This window comes from Ixodes scapularis, unplaced genomic scaffold (assembly GCF_016920785.2).
Source record: "Ixodes scapularis isolate PalLabHiFi unplaced genomic scaffold, ASM1692078v2 PGA_scaffold5__190_contigs__length_132052651, whole genome shotgun sequence".
NCBI lineage: Eukaryota > Metazoa > Arthropoda > Arachnida > Ixodida > Ixodidae > Ixodes > Ixodes scapularis.
This window is the reverse complement of record NW_024609880.1, coordinates 105929474-105942833: the sequence shown is the minus strand read 5'-3', so window position 1 is coordinate 105942833 and position 13360 is coordinate 105929474. Positions and strand designations below refer to the sequence as shown.

The window sequence follows — 13360 nt, the reverse complement described above, 5'->3', positions numbered from 1 at the left end:
AGCCGCGTCGAAACATTCAGCCAACCTTTGGACTGCAGAAATAAAAGAGACACCCAAAATAAGATAAAGTTGCCAGCCGAATAAAACTTGATTTCTATTTGATTAAGATGAAGACCACCCGCATACATCAAATATTTCATCAGCCGAACTCCAAGGCAGTAAGCCTAGTTCTGGCACTTGTTTGGCAACTTTGGCCCGCAGCTGCCAGATCACAGCCAAACTATCGGGAAGCGAATCCTAACTTGGGCGCTCGTTTGGCGACTTGGGCCCAAAGATGCCGGATCTCAACCGAACTACAAGGAAGTAAGCCTAACTCTGGCACATTTGTGGCGATTTTGGCCCGAATGTGCCAGGTGACAGCCAAACTGTGAAAAAGTGAAGCCTAACTTTGGCATAAGTTTGGCGATTTTGGCCCGAAAATGCCAAAGCTCTGCCGAACTACAAGGTAGTAAGCCTAACTCTGGCACATCTCTGGCGATTTTGGCCCGAATGTGCCAGGTGACAGCCGAACTGTCAAAAAGTGAAGCCTAACTTTGGCATTAGTTCGGCGATTTTGGCCCAAACATGCCAAAACTCTGCCGAACCACAAGGTAGTAAGCCTAACTCTGGCACATCTGTGGCGATTTTGGCCCGAATGTGCCAGGTGATAGCCGAACTATCAAAAAGTGAAGCCTAACTTTGGCATTAGTTTGGCGATTTTGGCCCAAAAATGCCAAAGATCTGCCGAACTACCGGGCAGTAAGCCTAAATCTGGCATTTTTTAGGCGATTTAGGCCCGAAGATGCCAGACGACAGCCGAACTACCCGGCAGCGAAGCCTAAGTTTGGCACTTGTTTGGCGAATTAGGGCCAAGCTACACAGACTGTTGCCAAGGGAGGTCAGGTTTGGCACTACTTTGGCTTCTTCGGGCTTTTTAATGCCCTAAACTGCCAGACGCAAGCCAACTTTTGGCCCAGAACTCTGTGCTGCCTGGGTGTGTTAGTGTTGACTCTGTTTTTCCCCCGAGTCACCCGTTTTCTCGGGCGAGCCCCTGGGCTCGGTCCTTGGGCCACTTTTATTTTTAATTTTTAGAGCGCAGCTCTTAGGGGCCCGTTTCCGGCTTGAGCGGCGTCGCCGTCGCCGTCGCCGTCGCCGTCGCCGTCGGCGTCGCCGTCGGCGTAACCGCGCGGTGCATCATGGGAAATATCCCATAATGCACCGCCCGAGCCCCCCACCGGGGTCACGTGACTTCGTGGGGAGGCACGTGACCCCCCGAAGTCACGTGACTCCCCTGAGGTCACGTGACCCCCTCCTCGAGGTCACGTGACTCCCCTGAGGTCACGTGACCCCCTCCTCGGGGGTCACGTGATGATGACATCATCACTGATGTCATCATCAGTGATGACGATGACGATGCGGATGCCGGTGACGTCATCAGTAATGATGACGATGACGATGTGGATGCCGGTGACGTCATCAGTGATGATGACATCAATGATGATGACGTCATCAGTGACGATGACGATGTGGATGCCGGTGACGTCATCAGTGATGATGACGATGACGATGTGGATGCCGGTGCCGTCATCAGTGATGATGACGATGACGATGCGGATGCCGGTGACGTCATCAGTGATGATGACGATGACGATGTGGATGCCGGTGACGTCATCAGTGATGATGACGATGACGATGTGGATGCCGGTGACGTCATCAGTGATGATGACGATGACGATGTGGATGCCGGTGACGTTACCGACATCCGCATCGTCATCGTCATCATCACTGATGACGTCATCAGTGACGTCACTGATGTCGTCACCGGCATCCGCATTGTCATCGTCATCATCACTGATGACGTCGTCAGCGACGTCACTGATGACGTCACCGACATTCGCATCGTCATCGTCATCATCACTGGTGAAGTCATCAGTGACGTCACTAATGACGTCATCAGTGACGTCAGTGATGACATCATCGGCATTGGGGGTCACGTGACCCCCCAAGGTCACGTGACCCCCCTGGTTAGTCTAACCCCCCCCCCCCCAGCGCCCTTCCCTCCTCCTCAAGAGCTGCGCTCCAATTCGGCGTTACAGGGAGTTGTAAGCGGCTTTCACTTTTATTAACGATTTAAAGATACACCACCCCAGTGTACAAAGCCGATTTTTTGCTGACGATTGTTTTATTTGCTAAGGTAAACAACCCGTCTAATCAAGAAGAATTAAATTATTGTCTATCTTTGGTTCATGCATGGTGCATAAAATAGAATATGGTTCTGAACTGTAAAAAGTCTGTTCAAATGGCCGTGACGCGGAAGAACAATCCTTTGTTTTTTACATATTCTATCAAATGAGTACCACTCGATACTGTTAACCAATATCAATACCTCGGAGCTTTAATTACCTCTGATTTGTCATGGATGCACATATTGAGTTTATAGCTCGTAAAGCAATGCGGAAGCTCTGGTTTTAGAGCGCAGCTCTTAGGGGCCCGTTCCCGGCTTGAGCGGCGTCGCCGTCGGCGTCGGCGTCGGCGTCGGCGTCGCCGTCGCCGTCGGCGTAACCAAGGTCATCCCAAGGTCACGTGACCCCCAAGGTCACGTGACCCCACGTGACCCCCTGAGGTTCACGTGACCCCTCGAGGTCACGTGACCCCTTCCAAGGTCATCTCAAGGTCACGTGACCCCAAGATGACCACACGTGACCCTTTGAAGGTCACGTGACCCCCAAGTCACGTAACCCCTCTGAGGTCACGTGACCCCCGAGGTCACGTGGTCGCCTCCCCAAGGTCACGTGACCCCCGAGGTCACGTGGTCGCCTCCCCAAGGTCACGTGACCCCTTCCAAGGTCATCTCAAGGTCACGTGACCCCACGTGACCCCCAGGTCACGTGACCCCTCTGAGGTCACGTGACCCCTCTGAGGTCACGTGACCCCCGAGGTCACGTGACCCCTCCAGGTCACGTGACCCCCAAGGTCACGTGGGGGTCACCTTTGGGGTCACGTGGCCTTGAGGTCACCCCCAGGTCACGCCTCCCCGAGGTCACGTGACCCCCTCCCCGAAGTCACGTGACACCCCCCCCCCGGAGCATATTAAAGAATGAGGGCAGGAGGAGGAGAAGGGGGAGGGGTCTACCCTCCCCTCAGTACCCTTCACTCCTCCTCCTCAAGAGCTGCGCTCCAATTCGGCGTTACAGGGATTTGTAAACGGCTTTCACTTTTTAAAATGAAATATTAACCTGTGTTCACCTGAAACTAAAGTGACTTCTTATAAAACCATCATAAGACTAATGCTAGAATACGCATGTATTGTATGGGACCCTCATATAAAGCTGTCAATCGATATGTTAGAGACTGTGCAAAAAAAAAACAAAAAAACATTGCGTTTCGTGTACAAACGTTATGGTTTTATGTCATCCGTTTCAGATTTGTGCCCAAGATCGGGATTGAGTAATTTAGCAACCCGGAGAAAAACAGAACGGCTGAAGTTTCTTTAAAATATGATACAGGGTAATTTGCGACTGCGTCTCTGTGATTACACCTCATTTAACGAAACAAGGCCCACGAGAGGCAGACACCAATTAACACTTGTCGAACCATTGTGTCGAGCCACTTTGTTCAAAGCATCCTTTTTTCCTAGAACCACGTGTGAGTGGAATAAGCTTCTTGTAAGTGTTGTAAATTTGAGATCATTAGATACTTTTAGTGAAGCACTACTCTCACACTCCGTTGAGCAGTGGCTCTGTCTGTTTGTTTGTTTGTACTGCTTCCGCTTGTTTTTGAATATTGTTTTTGTACACCTCCTGCCTGAGCGTTCCACAGAATGCTGGCAATATCCCCAAATAAATAAATAAATAAATAAATAATAAATAAAATATAGGCGGGCAATAGCTCACCTTGAAAATACTTGCTCTTGGTGGCCGAGAACAAACTCGTGTTCCTGATTGGCAGCCATTTGCTGCGAAGAAGGCCTGCACATATCCTAAAGAAACCAGTCTTAGTTTAACACAGATGCTTTGGCCGGACAGAGACATAAAAGTCTGATACAAACCACAAAAAGCAGGAAATAGTGTCTGCGAGAGATGAAAACAGACCCAGGTGGAGACGCTCGTTCTGTTTCACCTTAGTCAAATAGTGTAGCTCCTTTTGCTAACACAATGCATATTTGCTAAAAAAATGTATAATATATATTTTGCCCCATTTAGCAGAGTTTACTGCCAAGGGTACCTGCACACCAGAATAAGTCAGACTTAGTCAGTTTTTATTTTCCTTTTGGTGAGCAACAACAGAATCCTCGGGTGATGAAACAAAATATAAGCCTACCAAGCCAGGCTAGTTTGCCTTCATGCAAGTACAGTGCCTCGGCCGACAAATGAGGTTCTATTCTTGGTCACTTGTCATATTTGGTGGGAATAGATAAGTAAATGAAAATAAGGCTATCTCTCTTGCAGCCGACAGCTGCAAACGAAATTCATATACCTCGATAAACGACCTAAAAATAAAATTGGGTGGTGGCCAAGTGGTTTATGGTGTCAGATTTCAAGTTTACAGACTGTGTAGTTCTGGTTTAAGTCCTCCTGGTGTATAATTTTATCCTTCTTAATTATATTTAAATTTGTTTTTTAATTTTTGAGGCACTAGCACATAATTTGTACACTAATTCACCTTTAGAAGCGTTTTAAGAATACTCCACGGCTTCCCAGTGCTCGTAATAAATTCTCAATAAGAGCGGCTTTCAATTTTTTCTTGCTCTCGTTGCAGCTTGCTTCCTCACCCTTAAAATGCTGACAACTCGACACAAATGTAATAAAAAAAATGTGCTTCAAATGTGATGAAGATGAGCATTTCCAAGTTGTACCCCTGCTTCATGCCCTGACCATGCCACCATACCATAGCTGAGTGCAGCGACGAATGGTCCCAGGTGCTGTGACCCAACCGTATATAGCCTTATGGTGTGGCACGACTCTAGCAGCCCCTATGCTTGATGATGGAGCCAGTGTGCGAGGTGCGACCTGCTAGAGCTGTGCAAGCCACAGCTTTACAGCCTGCAAAGGGTGGGAAGATGCCCCTCCCTTTGCAGAGCTTGCAATAGCTCAGCAAGAAGCTATTGCAAGCACTAGGGAGCCACAGTGTGTGAATAAAAGCACTTCTCAATGTGAATTAGTGTGTAAATTATGCGTCTATATGTTAAAACGTAAAAAAAGTATTATTTATAAATATATAAATATGTATATATATATATATATATTCAATATATATATATATATATATATATATATATATATATATATATACCATATTTTCCCGACTATAGTCCGCACCCGGTGCATAGTCCGCACCTGGTGCTTAGTCGACACGAAAATCTTCTCATAGACGGCACACGTTTACAAATGTCTGCTTTTTAGCTCACAATAAAGCCTATAATGTGCATAAATCATCATTAACATACACTTTCGTGCACAAAATTCGTCACGTCTCGTCATAATGAACGATCTTCAAAAACAAAATTCCTGTATAGTCCGCACGCGTAGATAGTCCACACAGCCAGAAATTTCAACTTTTAAACATGTATAGTCCGCGAACTATAGCCCGGAACATACGGTATATATACTGTAAACGACTAAATTTTCGCGAGGACCTAATTTTCGCGGATTTCGCGAATCGCCTACATACGCGAAAAATATGTCCCGCAAACCACTCGGGCAATATGTGAACACTGCGGAAGCTACGCTCGATTCGCGAAAATTAGAACCCGCAAATAATTTCAAACTTTCAGCTTTGGCCCGATTCGCGAAAATTTGAGCCCGCGAAAATTAAGTCGTTAACAGTCTACTAAAAAAAAGGCAAAAAGAAAAGAAACGTCTCCAGGTGGGTTTGAACCCAGAGCTCCACTGCCCTTGATTTCAGTTCCCTAAGGCCCGCTTCAGACGGGGCAACTTTTCTAGCAATTTTGAGGTTGCTGGCGGGTTGTTCCCTAGGTTTTTGCAGATCAGCACGAATTTCTGAGATCAGGTTCGGCTCAAAACAGACAAGCAACTCGAACAAACTGGAAAAGTTTGAAGCGGTAGCAGCCAATCAGGGACGCAATATTTTCACGTGACACCCCTGTGGTGGTGAGGATGACAGCTGAAGACTTGGTCCTGGTTTGAAATGGATCGTTTTTGGAAATAAACTTTTTCAGAAACATGAGTGAGTATTCTCAACGCCACTCAAAGATATAAAAACATGCTTTTAGCACGTAGTTGTGCGTCTATATAGTGCAAGAAAAAAATGAAAGCCGTTTACAACTCCCTGTAACACCGAATTGGAGCGCAGCTCTTGAGGAGGAGGAGGGAAGGGTACTGAGGGTCACCTGTTCTCGGGGCGGCGGGGGGGGGGGGGGGGGGGGGGTCATGTGACGTGACCCCCCTGAAAAATTTTTCCGCTAGCTTTAGCGGGGAATTTTTTCCGCTAGATTTAGCGGGGAAATTTTTCCGGTAGGTTTAACGGGAAAATTTTCCCGCTAGACAGCGCGGAATTTTTTCCGCTAAACCTAGCGGGGAAATGTTTCCGCTAGATATGGCGGGGAAATTTTTCCGCTAGATTTAGCGGGGAATATTTTCCGCTAGATTTAGCGGGGAATTCTTTCCACTAGATTTAGCGGGAAAATTTTTCCGCTAGATTTAGCGGGAAAATTTTTCCGCCAGATTTAGCGGGGAAATTTTTCCGCTAGATTTAGCGGGGAATTTTTTCCGCTAAATCTAGCGGGGAATATTTTTCGCTAGATTTAGCGGGGAAATTTTGCCGCTAAATCTAGCGGGGAATTTTTCCGCTAGATTTAGCGGGGACTTTTTTCCGCTAAATCTAGCGGGAATTTTCCGCTAGATTTAGCGGGGAAATTTTTCCGCTAGATTTAGCGGGGAATTTTTTCCGCTAAATCTAGCGGGAAAATTTTTCCGCTAGATTTAGCGGAGAAATTTTTCCGCTCGATTTAGCGGGGAATATATTCCGCTAGATTTAGCGGGGAAGTTTTTCCGCTAGATTTAGCGGAGAAATTTTTCCGCTATATCTAGCGGGGAAATTTACCTATAATGCACCGCGCGGTTACGCCGACGGCGACGCCGACGCCGACGCCGACGCCGACGCCGCTCAAGCCGGAAACGGGCCCCTAAGAGCTGCGCTCTAAAATCAAATTTCATGATGATTATGGCAAGTCGTAGCAATTCAGTTGCAGCGTGTGAACGCAGGCGGCCCGTGTTGCTGGTGTTGCGACGTTAAGTTGCTGGGGGAAATTGCCCCGTCTGAAGTGGGCCTTAGGCTTGCTTCCACCGTTCACGCTCAGCGAGCAAGCCCGCTTCAACCGTTCACGCCTCAAGGCAAGCAGGACAGCTACAAGCCACCTAAATGTCTACCGCCGCATCCCCGGCCAGGTCGTGACGCGACATAACTTATTATAAGTCTTGCTGTCACTGCCACGACCGGCCAGAGTGAAGTCGAGAAAGAATCATATAAATCATTTCGTAGCTTTCTTGGAACGACCCCCCTCAAGGGAGAGTCGTCCCTCCGCCGTTCGTCGATTGTTGGACTGACGCGAAGCAACTAGCCGTCTTGGCCCAGCAGTTACAAATCATAGTGCTCATTAACTCGCCTGCCAGCGGTCCCAGTGCCAACCTCAATTTCCGCCAGTTTACAAGACACCCGCTGATAATCTCGCCTGCCAGTGTTCCCGGTGTCAACTGCCATTTCCGCAATCTTTCCAATACTCACTGACAAAAACCCATCTGCACTCCAGGCCTCGACAAGCGCTTACTTGCCTACCGCATCACCCCAAGCCTAAATCCTAAATCTGCAATGAGTCCTGGCTGTTTCCCCTCCTGCCACTCGTTATCCTGCGTTCCAGCGAACATGCCGTGACTCTCCTCTGCCTCTGAAGACAACTTTCTTACATCTTAACCGCGCTCCCCGTCTCCTGCCAACCACTATTCTGGGGTACCCGAGAAAGCGTGTCTGCAACCCCGTTCTTCGAGCCCTTTAGGTACTCGATTCGAGGCGACACCTGCTGAGCTCTGTCGTGAGACAAGTCGCCAAAATTCCAACATATTTGTCTCAACGGGCATCGTTAGCGTTAATGAACAACCCGCTCAACGAATCCGTGAGACTCCCTGGGGACGACTAGAAGCAGAGGCATACCGAACGAGCCCTACGTTGGATGTGCAATTTTAATGTTGGTTTCTTTAATAAGTTCGCTTAGCTACTAATAATCGCCGCCCAATCGGTATGCGGTCCGCCCGTCACCCAGGGAGTGACATACAGCAACGAGAAGACAGCGAATAAGTTGACTGTACCTCACGGTTGCCGTCGTTCAGAGCCGGTAGTCCAGGCACGCCGACCTTTGTTGTCTACATGACACCCCTTTGACTATCCTTATCCGAACAGCCCCTTAAGACGACGTTCAAGCGTTTATTTCGTTCATACCGTTTTCTAACTATTCATGGGCTGAGCCCTCCCTTATTCTGAAATATATGTTTCATTGAGTTGCACGACCGCCTCACAACTGGATAGTACAAACAGTATACGTTTGGTGTTGGTGAACATTGGGGCTGTCCGTCCGCTCGCCGCGCCACCGACGAAAGACGACGCTACTCGTTGATATAAGCGCGACGGCACGAGATAATAAAAAGAACGTTTTCCCTAAGCTCGAAGTTGGTCGCACCCTATCTTCCGCCCTCAACATCGAACGTGCTACAGTGACAGATCATATCAAAAACAGAAAGAAAAGCTTGGTAGAAAAAGTAAAAAAATGCTGCTAATCAAATACCATTAAAAAGCTCAGAAGGATTAGATTTATTTTGACGTCTTCCGAAGATCCAGTATGACTTGACACATTAAATTAATCATGTACATTACGCACCTATGTTTGCTATGCACTGTGTTTAGGAATGCAGTGGAATAGCAAAAACAATAAGGCGTTTGACTTTTGTTTTGATGCCAGCTTTTCTAAACATTTTCTATTCATGCCTGTTTTACACCGAATTTTTTTTTACTTTAATAGTACTGTAAATTTTGCAGTTTGTAATTTATATTTAAAATGGTTTCTTGTTTCTATTTTTGCCCAACCAAACACCAAGGGTATTTAGCTTTCTTTCATGGCATACATTATTACCCAGCATACTTGAAGTCCACATAATATAATATAATACTGCTTTCAAGCGCTGATATAATAATTACCCAATAGTCTTAAAGTGTAAGAAAATATGTTTCGATAAAGTGTCGTATTTGCAAAACACCACACGTTCGACTTCGGGACAGGGATAAAAAAACAAACAGAAAACAACTCCAAATTTTTCTACCTTGATGTGGATTTAGATGGAGGCTCAGAATTTTGGCACGGGTGTCAGGTTTAGAGGACTGCTTATTTGGCCGCTTATTGTTAATTAGTCCAATGTGCTTTAATAAAATAAATGTGACATATAGTTGCGCAAACTAAACTTTGTTACCAGCCACTTAGCTATTATCTGTGCAAAACAATTCACAAAATAAAGCCTTGAAACAAAAATATAGCGCGCTTCTTTGTGTGTCTGGAAAGGTTACTACATTTTTGACTAAGTTAACATTAGCATATTGAGGTTCTGCAGGGTTTCAGTCCACATTGAATCCGCTTTTCTACCGCCACTAGGACGATATGTCAAGGACAAATATGTCAGTGATTTTATATAAAGAACTAACAGAGAAAGACATGAAGATATACAATAGAATGTCGGCGATTGAATGCCACATTCTGACGGTTGCTTGACTGACGTGTTTACAGACTTGTTTTCCGTCGGCGTTTTGTTGCTGCCGTGACAGATCTTCGAGAAGATTTCAATCCTTAAAATAGAGCTCCTTCGTTTTGTATTTGTACCTCTATGAAATATCTACATTTTCAAAATCCCCAGAGCTTACTCTTTCCCCCGGCATGCTATTTCTTAACTGATAATTCATATACTAGCTTTTAAGAAAACCGCAAATGGAGGAGATGCCCAAACCAACATTAAATATTCCCGCTTTTTCAAGTAGAGTGAGTGACTTTACGTATAAAACCTGCAGGTCGAGCGGGCACTCTAGAGAACTCAGTACGCCGCGCATACAACTGTTTTCGTTCTGCTGAAGGAACCTGGCCCAGCATTAATTTCACACATTCAACTTTGTTATAGCGACAGCTGTTAGTGGGAATCTCTTAGGGTGTTTCATTTGAATTCAACAAACCTTGTCATAGTGGGTCCTCAAGATTATCTGTGAAAATAATATGCGAAACACCAGTCCCCGTGGTGAACAAACCGGCCATTAAAAAAAATTACAAATGTGTTGTTTGAGAAAAGAAAAAAATGAAACACTGCCGAATGGAATGTGTGAAAATCGCGCTTCGATTTTTGCTCAAGTTTGGAAGGTCTTTGCAAAAGAGTGACTTCTCACTTAGTCAAATAATGTTATACTACAAGTAGGCAATGTGGGTTGGTTTTGGAAAAAAATTGTTTTCTTTTAACATTTTTACTTATTTTTACATAAAAGTTAAAACATGCCACCCAGACCAATTTTGACTAACATTGCGATAGCTATATCAAACGAACGGTGAGAAGCTATGTCATGAGACATATATCAATACGTAGCTATTTCAGCTATCGATTTCTTTATGTTTCTTGTTCATCAAACTTATTGGACGCGTTTGATTCACTTCAAATATGTACAAAAATTAAAAATATGCAAACGTCGAAATTAATTTTTTAGAAAAAACATGTTTTTTTATTTACTAGCCTATATTCTGTAGAAAAAGTATACATATGTCTTGGGTGTAATATTTTTGTTGTATTTTGGTGACAAGTTAAATAAGTCAATATTAAGCTGTCACTCAATCCTTGGTTCAACTATGCTTGCTTCATCGCCGTGCTACTGGTGGGCTCATTAATAACAGATGGTTTTAGGAGCCAGTTTATCATGATCATTTTGCTATTATGACATGACAACTCTTGGAACATCTGAGGCACGTTACGGATGTCAAAGTAATCGTTCATGTTTATTTTAATGCCACCTGCGGTCTGAGAGCGGCACGAGCTAGACATTATACTTCAAGGTCTGGCGGGTGAGTGTTGTTACCGAGTATATCGCTAAAGCAGACTACAATTAAGTGAATTTGCATATTCAACCTATGTTATTTACGATAGCCCGGCTTCTGAAAGAAATGAAACCTCCTACTATTAGTGCAAAAGCCGTTATAGCTAGAAAGGGCAATAATTAAAATGTTCTTATTGGTGACGTTCTAGGTTGGAGATGAGGATGCGGATCTTGAGCTCCACTAGGCCGTACCACTCTAAATGGTGCTCCTTGGTCATCGTGGTTGCCCTGAGGACAATGAAATGTTTGCTCTTCCCGAAGAAGTTGGGTGGCTCGAATAGCTTCATCCACTCAGTGCGCCCCAGCATGATCTCGTCGGTGACGGCCAGACCCTGCTTGAACACCGAGTGCATGATGGTGCGCGTGGACACGGACACGTTGAAGATGAAGTTCTGCTGCGAGTAGGCCGTAAACTGCACTGATTAGCTCACACCCGGATCTCAGACTGCAGGTCGTTCAGATGGTCGAAGACGCCACCATTGCCCAGGGTCTGTCCGCCGCCTGAGAAAGAAGAGGACGGGCCCTCCCGCTCCCCTCCTCCCGAAACCTAATCTCGGGAAAAAGAATAAAACTTACTATTACAACTACGCAATTGCTTTGTAATTTTGCCTTGACATGTCCGACCTAGAGGAAGCTTCCTGCCATCCCCCTTACATGAAACACGAACAGGAGCAAAGCTGGTAGGTCGAACGTTACTTAGAGCTTCCGAAAACCGCAGCCGACGTTTCACCGAGAGTTAGATATCTGGTTGTAATTTGATTGCGTAGTTTTAACAAATCAAAAACAAAATATTTTTGTAGAGCTTTCCTCACAATTAATCATATTCAAACTAAAAAAAAAAAAAATTATAACAGACAGTTGTTCTTTTTTGTGTCAAACGAGGCATTAACGCTCGTCTTGTAAGTAGCGCTCAGTTGTTCATCGAACAGACACTAACGCCGGTTCCTTTGATCAGCGCGAGGGAGAGCAGTGATGGATTCAGACTACGCCCTACGATAAGCTTTGTTTACATCGTGCCTCCGATCGAGGCTGTGTACCGCACTGGTTCGCTGTCCCAACTATTCTTCTCTCCAAAGAACTTCACTGCGCGAACTTGTCTGGCTCTGCTTATTCAAGGTTGTCTAGAGGAGGAAAATAGCAGAGGCGACGTTTGGCGTTATCATGCCCATCTCATAAATACGCGGAACCATATTTAGGCAAGGGTCGCAATGCATCTGTAGTTATAACCGCTGTGATTGTTGATAGCTGCCGGCCATAATACTGACTCGGGCACGCAAGCACCACACCAAAGAGGCACTCTTTATAGGCGGCTATCTCTTTTAAGTTCGTCTATCTGATTCTGTACGGGTCCTCTAGAGTTTGCGGTCCTCGTTTATTTCCTGGTGCTATTATCAGGGGATCAAGCGCGCTCTTTCTCGGTGATGCATTTCAGCGATTCCTTCACAAAATCGTCGGCACTAAACCAATAAGAAGTATAAAATAAAAGGAGAGATAACAAACATGGCAAAATGACGCACTTCGCCAAGGAAGAATACACGGGTTTGAGCTTGAATGTAGGTAACGAAAATTGGAGAAGGGGAAGAAGAGGGACAAAGGACAAACACAAATATCGAAAAACAGCTAGGTGACTGGTGAGCGACCGAAAAAATCCACCTGGTCCGGGTATCGAGCCCGGGACCTCTCCATTAAAGGTGGAGCGCTCTACCAACTGAGCTAACCAGGGGTTAGACGTCAGTAGAGCAAACTGGTTTTATAAGCTGCCACCAGTCTAACACCAACAAGGGTGAAGCTTGCAATTTAGGGTTCTTATTATAATGCAATTAAATGCAAAGGTGCAAGCGAGCTGGACAAGAATGACGAAAATAATCCCCGGAGAAGGGGAACAAGAGGGACAAAGGACAAACACAAATCTCCAAACACAACTAGGTGACTGATGAGCGACCGATAAAATCCGCCTGGCTCGGGTATTCGTAAGTCCACTTTTCAGGCATGGCTGCAGTTTTCAGCATTCAAAGGAAGTATTGTGCCCATTACTTTGAAAGACATAACTGAGTGATATACCGCAAATGATATTTTTGGCTCGTAACCGGCCTCAACTTAGATGTACTAAAAAAAATCCAGCCCCCATTAAAGCTGCTACTGTTGTGTCGGCGGATATGCGCTACCAGAACTGTTTTCGGCGCACCGGTGATCAACTTTCAGCCTGTGAAATGAGTGACGCATCTTCAAGGTATCCGGCAGGCTTCAATGAAGAACA

General features: G+C 45.6%; 1 non-coding gene across 1 annotated transcript; it reads right to left on the bottom strand.

The window, feature by feature from the left end:
• Nucleotides 1-12751: 12751 nt before the first annotated feature.
• Nucleotides 12752-12826, bottom strand: Trnak-uuu. The gene has a single exon. It is a non-coding gene; the product is annotated as a tRNA-Lys (tRNA).
• Between the last annotated feature and the right edge of the window lie 534 nt (nucleotides 12827-13360).